This window comes from Labeo rohita, chromosome 19 (assembly GCF_022985175.1).
Source record: "Labeo rohita strain BAU-BD-2019 chromosome 19, IGBB_LRoh.1.0, whole genome shotgun sequence".
Lineage (NCBI taxonomy): Eukaryota > Metazoa > Chordata > Actinopteri > Cypriniformes > Cyprinidae > Labeo > Labeo rohita.
In genome coordinates this window covers 30,298,905-30,308,242 of record NC_066887.1, presented here as the reverse complement: position 1 = coordinate 30,308,242, position 9,338 = coordinate 30,298,905, and the positions used below count along the sequence as shown (strand labels likewise).

Here is a 9,338-nt window from a genome sequence, read left to right as displayed (position 1 = left end):
AAGTGTCATAATTGGTCATTACTACCAAGAATTGTACAGTGCTTTACTTGGAAATAATCCTTGTTGTTGAGTGTATGTGTTTTGATGGTGGATAAAGCTCAGAAGACCACTGTGACTGTGATGAATGTACATTTTGATGTTTATTTTACAGTATTTGTGGGAGTGAGAGGTACGAGCGAGAGAGACTGGGAGAAAGAGAGAGAGAGAGAGATGTGCTTCTGATTGGATTGGAGGCAGTGCTGAAGAGGCACTGAGACACAACGAGAGAGTGAGAGAGAACAGGAGGGCACGAATGCAGTTTACACATTAGCCCAGCTGCCAGAAATTACAGCAAGCTCAATTCTGCCCGACTGGAACAGGGGGGCGTGAAACGGGAGGATGGCAAGGACGCAGAAAATGAAGAGAACCCACCATTGCATTCTCTCGGGAAATGATCTGTGGTGAATAAACAGAAACCGCAGAAGAGGCTGAGAGAGAGAGAGAGAGAGAGGGAGAACGGGGGGAAAAGAGGAGGAGGGGAGAGCCTGGCGTCCTCTGAGGTAGCGCCTGTGGAGCCTGTTCATGCCGCTGCGTGCACGCGTGCATGTGTGTGTGTGAGTGCATGAATGCTGACATGTTGATTTATAGCTGCATGTGTAATTCTCGAAGAGTGTGATTAGCAAGTCATTTTGCATGTATGCATATGACCGGGACTGATGCGGCGAGCCACTCGGACACTTGAGCTGATATTTCCGTCTGATCTTCTTCGTTTGCTCTCTAGCTTTTTTTTTTTTTTTTTTTTTGCACAGTATCAGTCCTGTTGAGGTTTATCTGTCTTTCTTTCTCTCTGCCAGCGCTGTAGACTTACACCGTCGCAAGTGAAGGAAAAGAGCCATGGGTGAGTGTATCTCGCTTTTCTCGTTTGCTCTTCTTCATCCCTCTTTTCCATGCATGATGCACGAGTTGACCGCAATCATTTTAATCACCCCTCTATTTCTTTTCCTTCCCAAATTCCCTTCTTCTCTTGTCCATCAGCCATTTTATCCCCTTTCATCGTTGTCTCCTACTCTTTCTTTCTCTCTATCTTTCATTCTTTCTCTCATCTGTCACGGTCCCCCCTCCGCTCCCCCCATCGGTCCCCATCTGCCCATCCCTCAACAGCCATTAACAACTGTCTGTGTCACAGGAGCGCTCAACCTAAACCAATGCGCTCAGGTCAAACACATCCTTCACACATGCTTCACACAAACACACAAGCAGTACTCGTATATCGTCACAGCCGTATATGCGTCTGCCGGTGAACTCTGCTTGTATTTCATGGGTGAGGCGGCGAGCGTGCAGATTGATGGTGATTGTGACAGCTTACCCACGATGCCGTGCTTTTGCTGGCTATGCTACCACTGCCTCTGAGTGTGTTCGTGAAGGTTATTTAACTTTAGCACCTGAGAGGCATATAACCACATATATAAACCGCTCATTTTGGTTACAGCAGCTATTATATGGCATACAAAATCACATTTCAGTTGTTTCTCCTAGACAGCAATGAGACCAAATGATTAGTCGTCTCCCAGTAGTCTCAAGTTGTCTGGAGAGTTTCACAAAAATGCCAAAGTTTTCAATCAAGAGGCAGGATGCTGTGCATGTTAAATAGCCAGCTCTGTATGCTTAATGTGTCAAGTATTTGTCTTTCACCAAGACACCAAGACCTCCATTAAGACTTCTGAGCGATTAAAGAGTGACCGCTGAGCAATAACATTTCTTGTCAGTTGCTAGTCTACAATAATATGAGGATCTCCCAGCTCGTGACAAAGCGCAACCTTTCCTAAACAATTGCAAAAGATAACAAAAATATAAAGATGGTGAGAAAGGCGATATAATGGAAGCCGCTTTATCGGCCGCGTGACGCGATTCATAAATTACCGTGAAATAGAGTTGCGTGATATCGGAGTGAAATACTGTTGTTGTCTCTAGCTCGGTGTAACAGAGATGATGCAAAGTGTCGGATTTATCAGGGAAATCTCCAGAGTTGTAAATCCTTTCCAGAGCCGCTATCTCAGACAGAGAGGGGCAGGAATAGAGGATGACAAAGCAGACCGAATTATGTTTCACTGTGCCAAGCGCGAGAAGTGCAAGAGAAAAACGAATCTCGTTTTCAACCTCTCACCTTCGCTTGGTTTCTTGGCACGATGCTCTGACTCGCTCGCGGAAGCATTAGATCACAGAGAGAAAAGTACAGAATGTGATCTCGGCGCCCTTTGCTGAAGTCTTTGTTAATATGTGTGCCGAAGGTACGGAGTTTGATGTCTGCAAGGGCTCAGACCTATTGATTTAACATGACAGCTTTTAAAATGGTGTAATAGGACTTCGAGTAGGCAAAAACAGATTGGTTTGGCTCTATACTCTATCAGATAATACTAAAAAGTACCTTGGTTTATCTTATGACATGGCATGTTTTTCAAGGACAAATGCAATGGTGTGCAAAAAAAAAAAATAATCCACAGGTAGTGGCGAAGTCGTGCAGTCCGTGACAGACATCGGGCAGGACATCCTCAAATCCTCAAATATGGCTTTTTATCTGAAAGATGTATGTAGTAGCAACTTTACATGGCAGCTCAATCTAATATTAATCTAGAAAAATGCACGCTATTGAAGTGTGGAAGCTGAATAGTAGCGTGCTTAATGTATGACAGGTGGATGCACCGGTGCGGTCACTTGCTCTTAAAATATATCATTTTTGATCATGCAGATAAAAGACCATATGTTTATTTGTGTACACTCAGAATAACAACGAAACGTTGTGCTTTTGTAAAATAATGAAAGCTAACAGGATGCGCTTTCTGTCATCTCAGTCTCTGTGAACTTCAGTGCGAAACTTCAAAACTCTGTGTATAGCCTACTTGCCTTACAGACATAAAAAATATATCTATAGAGAGTGAAATGCCTACTTTCAAATGAACCAATTCAAATGGAAAACAAATATTCTCAGATTATGTAATTCGTATGAAACATGCATACAGACCAACAAGATATCCTTTAAATATTTGTAAAAGTAATAATTTATGCTAGCCAATATCTAATTATATTTGTTTCAGTGAGTCAAAAACAAATCCAATTTGACTTGAGAGCCAAACCACAATGTATTTTAATGGCTTAATGTGTTTACAGCGTTAAACACTCAATTCTCGTTCCACGATGTAAAAAGCATCAGCTTGTGAGCGAGATGAGATGTTTAAAAGCACAGTAGATTGACAGATTTAGAAACATGGCAGCCACTTGACCGGCTTCCCCTCTCTCTTTATTCCAGCTACGGCTAACAGGCTTACGTAACGTTCGAGCGCGCAAGGACCCAGTGTTTCGCTAATATTTATCACAGAACATTTTACATACAGTCCAACAGTTAACACCACTTCACTCTGTGAAAATATAATCACAGCGATTGTTCTGTTTAAAGCATTTGCATTGGCTTCTCACTTCATCTGAAGGACAATGGCTGTAATTACTTTTTATATAGTGAAAACTGTGCTTGAAGCTTGTGTATGCTGGATAAGACTGTGTTGAAATGGTAGTTCAAGGACAGAGGGAGACAAAAAAGGTGGGAATGCTGGAAGGAAGGGTCTTGGGAAAGGGAGAATGTCAGTGCAAGGACATCATAGAGTCAGAGGTGTGGATGATGCGACTGCACTCATAAAAATGAGCAAGTAATGGAAAAAGACCATTTCGGGGCACTCTATATCCCTGCCATTATATCATTATGTCTTTTCCTGTTTTAATTATATGTTCCTAATTGTCTGTTCCTCCGGCTCCAGGCTGTTTCCTGCTCCGTAAAGGCCCATTTCTCCACCCTTGACGCGTCTTGCCAGCAAGTTCTTCTCCCATCCCCAGACGCTCTCAGAATGCACCTACTTTTCTGCCAGCAAAAGCACGGTGACAGGAGCGCAGAGACTTGAGGATATCTGGCGTTAAAAAGGAAGTAGGACCGAAAAGACAGAACAAATCCTTGATTGGGATTTTTTTATTATTGAAATCACTCAACGTTTACTACTCTGAAACTATCCAGCGTTTTAAGTTGGAACGGAACCCCGAGGGGCCGAAGGAATAAGTGTCATCCAATCACACGAAGATCCTTTGATTTCATATTGCACCGAGAGGATCCTAAGCAATACCATTCAACGGGAGATAATTGAACTTCCTGCCTGGCAGGCAGCTGAAAATGGAGAAGTAGAGGTTCAAGTGGTTTTTCTAGGGGATACGTTCAAGCACCCCACCACTCAGAATCAGATTGCAGGCCAGTTCTGATGGCGATCTTCTGTGGCGCTTGGCGTTTTTTTCATCCTTGTTCCGTCCAGTTCTGAGAAGGGAAAGACTGATTTTGGGATTGTTTTGTATCAGACCTCAATCAGATCTCAACTTTTAGACTGATATTCAACAGTTTTGCCGAAAGAAAAACATAAAAAGAGAGATCAGATGATATGCCTTGAATCGACAAAGCCGTTCTCCTGCAATCTGGGGCAAAAAGGAAAAATTTCTTGCATGCCTTAGATTTACCATTCAGATTCAGGTAAATTGAGAGACAGAAGGAGAACAAGACCAAAGAAAGCGAAAAGGGGAGGGAGGGGGCCAGATGCCACAGATCGTCACTAACTCCTACCTTTTGATAAGTTAAGCTTCTTTTTCCATTTTCATCTTCTTTTCATCTTGAAAATTAGATTTTTTTTGTTCTTTTTTTCTCCCAGATGACCCTTAAGACTGTAAGGGAGATCGTAACACATTGCAGTGACTGAAATAGGGTGGGGAAAAGGAGGGAGAAGCTTTTTTTTCTTCTCCTAGCTGAAACAGAATGTTCTGTTGGCTTCTCATTTTTGCAGTTTTAGGTATTTATCTTGTCACTCCATCTCCGTTTTTATCCCCCTCTCCATGCCTCTGGGAGAGCAAAGGAGGGAATTGAGTTATTTCATCTCCGCTGGATTTTTTTTTATTTGCCTTCCCGACTGATTTTTCTTCTGTACTCCTGTTTACCCCAGACAAAATGCTGTTGTATCTCAAGTCAAAATCAGGAACCTGATAGCGTTCGGCAAAAGATTCCACAAGGAGAGCCAGGCAGCGAGAACAAGAGACGGAAATCTTCTGAAGCCTAACCTCCGATCTTGAAAAAGCGTGAGATCTGCTTTCGCCCTCCCCGCTCCACCACCACCACCACCACCCCCTTCCCCATCCAGTTTCAGAGGTGTCCTCGGATATTCCTTCCTCTTTTTTCCCCGGAATCTGTCAGCATTCCCGACGGGACGCAGCCAGCTTGTATCCGTGCCAATCCTTTGATATTAGCTCCCAGTGTCGTCTGCTTCATTCTGTGAGTAGATCGCGCTCTCTCCGCCTGTCTGTGCGAGTGTGTGCAGTCATGTGTGCGTGTGTGTATTTGACTTTGGCTCCATATGGTGTTCAATCCCCTGTGTAGCTGTGCTTATCTATCGTCTGTTTATGTGTGTACGTCTGGGTGGGTGTTTAACTTGGATGTGTACGCTAGGCGAACGTAAAAATGAGTCAAGGTTAATGACACAGGCTTCTTTGCTGGGCTACTCATGCAAATAGTGCATAGCTTGTTTTTCGTAATGGACAAATATATGTTCTGCTGCAGAAGCAGTGTGTTTGTGGAGTCACGTATGTAGCAGGTGTCACAAGCGCAACGTTGTAGGCTATAGGGTGACACCAGACCATCATTAGTTCCTGGAGGTTGCGCTCTAATGAATGCAAATTGATGTGGATACACTCGATCCTTTCGTGGAACGTCTTTTGGTAAAACGAGCGGCATATTTATTTTCTGTACTAATGCATGTGTCTTCGGCGTGAAGTTTATATACATTGGAGAGGGAGAGCTTCATGGAGTAAGCTGTGACAATAGCTATTCGTAATAAATGTGACTGACAATGCTGTTGCGACGAGAAATGATTGTGTGTTTTTTTTCCTGCTTTGCCCCCCCAGATTGAACAGCTGTGGTCTCTGTCTCTTCTCTCAGCCTTTTTCCCATCACTTGCTCAATCAGTGTCTGGACCTCACTTGGGGCCGGCCAATAATTGAAAAGCTATATTGATATTCTGCTCGGGGGAGATGGAGGGGAAAAAATACACTTTTATTTACAGTTAATCGCATGGAGTGGGATACAAAAAGTGCTTGTGAGCAGCCTGTCTGGTTAATTGTTTCAATGCTGTTGGCTAGAGCTTGAGAATGACTAGAAGGTTTTGTAGTTTACTGTGGGCTGACCATGACTTGTTGCCTGGCTGGTAATAAGCTTTGGGGAAATGAAAAATGATGCTGACAGGGCACCAATACGGACAAAACTGGGGGCTTTGTGTGGTGGGCCACAGTTCAAGGAGGATGTACATCTCAAATGACAATTGAATTGAATTGAAAAAATGTTGCAGTAGTGCTGATGTGGAGGTGTTTCTTACAAACAATCTGTTTTAGGCTGGTAAATGTGATTCATTTACCACCTACATTGTTCTTAAACATTTAAAAAGGCAGTTTGCTTCTACAGAAAAATATAAGCTTTGTAAATGTCTCAATTCTCATGTGCTTCCTGTGGAATGACACCTGTTGGTTTGCTGCCTCCTGTTGAAAGTGCATGGTTGCTAAAGGTATTGGTAATCTCACAGTCAGAGTGGGCCCTTTCCCAAAATGCCATGTGTTCCTATCTGTAGTCCTGGCACTGCACAGGTCAGCTGCTGCCATACCGGTCAACATCTGTTGCGCTCTTGATCATCGCAGGTCTGGGTTATATTGCTTGCAAATTGCATGCTCATACTTTCCTCGTTCATTCCTGCAGGAAACTCATCATGCAAAAAAAGATGTCAAATACTGCAGTATATGTGCACAATACGTAATAAAGATCACAAGGTGTGTAATAACATCTGCTCAGACAGATTTTTGCCTACAGTAACTTTTTTTTCACTAGAATTATAATTATCTTCCACAATATCTAAAGGACTTGGCAGCAATGCATTTTGGTGTATGGTTGACAGAAAATGTAAAAACCTAAGAATAAAAATGTCCTATTATCTACTTTCCTAAGTTTAGTTATTTAGTAACATAGTGAATGGTTTATCTGTTTTGGTCCCCACATATCTTATCTTGATAACTAACTAGCTGGTTTATTCACTATATTGCCAAAAGTATTGGGACACCACCTTCTAAGTAATTTTCATGAGTACAAATTTTCATGTTTAAGCATATAATGATATTCTAGGGAATTGTGTGCTTCTAATTTTACAGCAACAGTTTTGACAGGACAGAGACAGGACCCTTTTCTATTTTAACATGACTATGCTTCTGAGCATAAGGCAAGGTTCAAAAAGAAATGATTGGTTCAGTCAGTGTGGAAGAACTTGAATAGTCTGCAGAAAGCCAAGTCCTAATCCCATCTGAACACCTCTGGTGTGACTTTAAATGCAGACCTTGAGCCAAAAACTCATCACCAAACACCAATGACTTGTACATATGGGTACAGTCATTTTAGACACTTCCAAAACTGTTGCAACAGAGATGGAAATACAGTTCTTAAGTACATGCATTATGTTTCCATCTTTGTTGCCAGAGCTTTGGAAGTGCCTTTTCCAAATACTTTTGTTCATATAGGCCCTGTTTACACTTGGTATTAAGATGCATTTTGGTCCACTGGATCACAAGTGGACAATGGAGACACAATCTGTCTCTTCTGTCCACTTTCGACCACTTCTGACCACATTACTCCCCATTGTGCTGGAGGGAGGAGGGAGGTAAATGGGCGGATCCTTCTGTTGGCATCAAAACAGGGCTAAAGTTATCACGCACTTGTACTTACTGCTGCTAGTGTTATTAGCAAACATGCTGCACAAAGTTTTGTTCATGTATATGTATGGGTTTTTTCAGATATTTCAGAACAATAGAAGACATAAACTCATAAATTTCACACGTTCACAAAATTAGATGAGAAAATGTGGTTCGTTTAATTTTGTTTCGGGGCCGTCAAAGTTCAAATCTGAAGGGGGTCTTTAGGACACATTTAACCACATGCATGTCTACGCTACAACAGCAATCCGATCAAATGTGTTTTCAACCACCTTTGGACGTGGTCGAAAGTGGACAAGCTCAAAACGTTTTACACCCCGTTTACACCTGTACTTAGCGTTGTCCACTTGTGATCAGATCGACAAAAACGCATGTTTCATCGTTGGTGTTTGGTGACGAAATTTGTGGCTCAAGGTTTGCATTTAAAGTCACACCAGAGGTGTTCAGCTGGGATTACACTCTTAAAAATAAAGGTGCTTTAAAAGGTTCTTCACAGCAATGCCATAGAAGAGCCATTTTTGGTTCCACAAAGAACCATCTTTTTCTTACCTTTCTATAATCTGAAGAACCTTCTTTCGCCACAAAGAACCTTTTGTGAAACAGAAAGGTTCTTTATATGTTAAAAGGTAGTTTATGGAACCATTTAAAGAAAAAACTTTCTTCTATGGCATTATTTTTAAGAGTGTAGGACTTTATGCAGACCAGTCAAGTTCTTCGACACTGACTAAATCTAAAATTTCATTTTAAACCTTGCCTTATATACATAGGCACTGTCATGTCAAAATAGAAAAGGGTTCTGTCCAAACTGCTGCTATAAAATTAGAAGCACACAATTCTCTAGAATATCATTATATGCTTAAACATTAAGATTTGTACTCATAGAAATAGAAAGTAGCCAAACCTGTTCATTGGAAGGGAGTGTCCCAATACTTTTGGCAATATAATGTATATCAAGGTTTCCTCATGTTGTAATTTGTGATTACTTTATTAATTAATTTCAGTAATTTTATATAGGTTATACTCCTAAACAGCAGATTAAAGCCACTAAAATATTTAAGTAGAAAATAATGGCTTACTATACTTTTTTTCCCCTAGTTTTTCATTTCATGATATGTTATTGTTATTGTCTTTCCATTACTTTTTTTTCAGAGCTGGAAATCAAATCCAATTTCTATACTTCTAGATTTCCTTGACATTTCTAGTCACTTGTGAGTCATAAATCAAGTTAGAAAAAAGAAATGGTTCAATGGTTCAGAAAAATATTCACTATAAATGGTTCACTCTAAATGTTTTCCCTATTCATTTTTTTCTTCCGATTTTATTATTGTTATTTTATTTCAATGAGTGTTTTTATAGGCTTGGAAATCATTTTTTTCTTCTTCTTTTAACTCATGCCTCTGGCATACAAGCAGCTACCAACAGACACACTGGATAAATAAATCTGTCATCTGTAGCTTTGTGGGGCTTTTGGTCAGATATTCTGGTATTGTTGGAAGAGCAAAGCTTAGTCAACAGTGTTCAATTGAGCGAGACACGCTTTT

General features: G+C 41.2%; 1 protein-coding gene across 2 annotated transcripts in view; it reads left to right on the top strand.

The window, feature by feature from the left end:
• The first annotated feature begins 227 nt into the window (after positions 1–227).
• The window catches only part of LOC127182148 (glutamate receptor ionotropic, kainate 5), a 118,810-nt gene continuing 109,699 nt past the window's right edge, over positions 228–9,338 (top strand). For both annotated transcript variants that reach the window (XM_051137284.1, XM_051137283.1), the window contains exons 1-3: positions 228–539; positions 834–877; positions 3,786–5,326. The gene's annotated coding sequence lies outside the window, so the exon portion shown is untranslated. The remainder of the gene's footprint in view (positions 540–833; positions 878–3,785; positions 5,327–9,338) is intronic.